Raw genomic sequence first — 3,051 nt, 5'->3', positions numbered from 1 at the left:
AGGGTTTTAGCCACCGGAGGATGCTAAAAATGAAGGTCCCTGTGGACTCTTGTTCCCAACAAGACGAAATAGCAAGAGAGCAGGTGCTTTGAAGCTTTGCACTTCAGGGCCTGCAGCGGGAGGCCCCGGGTGTCCTAACCACAAGCGACGCAAAAACTCAAGGGACTTCCCCAGGCTCTGTTTCAGGCCCCCAGGCAGGGCAGAAGAGCAGATTACAGACATCAAACGAGCAAAAGCATGAAGCAGGGGATGCAGCAGTAAGCCAGAGGGGAGAAGTCAGAGGAACAACGTGAAGTGGGGAAGCTCTCCAGGCGGCAGGTCCCCCAGGGCTGGACGGCAGAGCAGGGGAGGTGAGTGGCACCTTTAAAATGAGACTGGGCAAAGCCTAAAGAAAGGCTCTAGGGGCAACAACCCTGCCTTGGTGCCTGAGATAGAGGTGGGCTGGGGTGCTAGGCCTTCTCCAGCCCTTACCTTTAAAGCTGGGTGCAAAGAGACAGCTGAGACGTGACATCCCCCACGTATCTCCGCGGAAGGACACTGCCCATGAAAGGGTCCCAAGTGCCGCCTTGCTGCTCCCCATCCCAAAGGCCCCAGCTGGAACCTACCATGAGCAGAAACCGAAGCAAGGCCAGAATTGGGGCTGCCTCAAACACTGGCAAAATTCAGCCCTCGTGCCTGGGTCAGAGGAAATAACAGAGTCTCTAAGGCTCATTCAACCATCAGCATCACTGCAATGACTTTGTGTTACTCTACCCCCGGTTTGGCCTGGATTTGCACCCCCAGCCTAGCTGTATAGTCCACTCACAGTCACATAAAGCAGTGCAACTCCACACCAGGTGTCGGCTCTGAAAAGCAACGGGCTTTTGTGTGGTCTGTCCTAGAAAATGTACTGCAAGCGACTGACCCTGTCTTATGATTGCACAAGTGAAAGCCATGGGGCTGAATGGGAGCTTCTGGGCTGAACGGTGCCAAAGCTTGGACTTGGGTCTGAACTTGGCCATTCGGGCAACTGATTATCAGGGATCTGGGTTTTTTGTAAAATGGGGGAAAAAAATACTCATGGATTTTCCCTTTGACCTGAGAAAATTCAGATTTTTCATTTTAATGGAGAAACACGTGGATTTTGCCCTTTTGCAAAAAGCTCTTTGCAGCCTGGCAGGGTTAAGTCTGGAAGGGGCTGGGGGAGCAGCAGGAGGGTGGTAAGGCAGGGGCCACCACGTACATGGGGGGTGGAAATGCAGGCCCCCCTAGGGAGGGAGGGAGCCGGCAGGACTGGGGCTGCTGCCCAGCTGGGCAGTGCGCCGGGCTTGGCGCCAGGGGTGCAACATGCAGCCGCAAGGCCCCAGCAGGGAATGGGATGGGGTCGCAGGCGGCTTGTCCAGCGAGCAGGAGGGTGAGGCTGGTTCCCCACCGCTGTGTGCACTCCTGAGCAGGCAGCCCGCCTTCACCCCACACACAGATCTGGGGGGCCTGGGAGTGCGTGCAGTGGTGGGGAGCTGCCCCCTCCACCAAGCTTGCAGCAGGCAGCCAACACCTGCCCCCATAGGCTCCACTCTGGTTGTACCCCCCACGGGCGGCACCCAGGGCTCAGGGGGGCAAGGGGCTGTGGTCCCAGGTCCCTGGATCTGCAGCCCTGGCAGGGGGCAAGTGGCACCAGCAGGGATGGGGGGCTGGACCTGCATCCTGGTGAGCTATGGTGGCAGGGGGAGCTCTGATTTCCCATGATAAAAATAACCCAAAATCAAATGCCAAAGTTTAGGTACTTAGAATTTAGATATGTAGTGTTATAGGTACTTGGAATGTATTTGATTATAGAGACTGCGGCACTGGTAGGCTTGCAAATTGCTTTAAAATTGTAAATATATCAGTATAACATTGTGTTCAGTTGATACCTGTGTGTGTGTGTGTGTGTGTGTGTGTGTGTGTGTGTGTGTGTATGTACAAATGAGTGATGTCTCATTTTAAATCATGGATTTTGGGTTTTTTATCAGCAAATTTGCAATTTTTATCAGCAAATTTGTAGTTTTTAATCAGAGAAAACCAGGATCCTTGCCGATTAGCAATGAACAACTTGATTCTCAGTGAATCCCACCTTGCTTGTGCTGAGATAATATGGGAAATCTATCTATCTATCTATCTATCTAGATATAGATATAGATATAGATATAGATATCGTGGTGTCTCATTTAAATTACAGATTTGGGGTTTTTTATCAGTGAATCTGCAATTTTTATCAGCGAATTTGCAGTTTTTAATCAGAGAAAACCAGGATCCTTGCTGATTAGCAATGAACAACTTGATTTTCAGTGAATCCCACCTTGCTTGTGCTGAGATAATACAGGGAACCCAATGCTTGGGTAACGTAGGGCAGTGGAGCTGCATGGATGGACACCAGCTAAGGGTCTGGCCTGTTTGGTGGGTAGGGCAAGGTACACAAGGAAGCAAAGTCAATGTATTGCAGCAGCCCTGGGGAAAAAGTGCGTCTTGCTGAAATATTAGCTGATGGCCATGTGCACTCCCCAGCTAAATCTGCTCGCAAACCCCGCAGCTGCCCTGAGCTATACGCTCCTATTTGCACATCAGCAAGTGTCCATCAGAGGCTTCAGAAGTGACGTGCTCAGCTGCAGGGGACTGAGGTCTGTATGAGGTGGGAGCTCTGGCCGTTGGGTTTCATGGTGAGCTTCCCTGTGTGACGGGCTGGCTGGCAGTGACCTGGCCCAGGGGTTTCGAAAGGGCAAAAGATGGTTGGTGGACTTGGGATTCCCTTTCTGCACCAATCTGGTAATGATTTGGCCCAGGGGTTTTGAAGGGGTAAAAGATGATTGGATTCCCTTTCCGCACCAATTGGGCCCCAGAGACTCACCCCACCCCGTGTCCCAATTGGCCCCTTGGGTCACCTGGAGGGGGATGAAAGGGGCAGCGTGGGCTGACTCAGGAGAGACCAGCGAGGGACAACAAGGAAGGAGCTGGCAAGAGCTGAGCCAGCGAGGCAGGAGCAGTGCCCCAGAAGAGCCTGAAAGAGCAGGACCTGCAGGCAGCAGTGGGACCCTC

Source organism: Gavialis gangeticus, unplaced genomic scaffold (assembly GCF_001723915.1).
Source record: "Gavialis gangeticus isolate Ggan-Ray unplaced genomic scaffold, GavGan_comp1, whole genome shotgun sequence".
Lineage (NCBI taxonomy): Eukaryota > Metazoa > Chordata > Crocodylia > Gavialidae > Gavialis > Gavialis gangeticus.
This window is presented reverse-complemented; position numbering follows the sequence as displayed.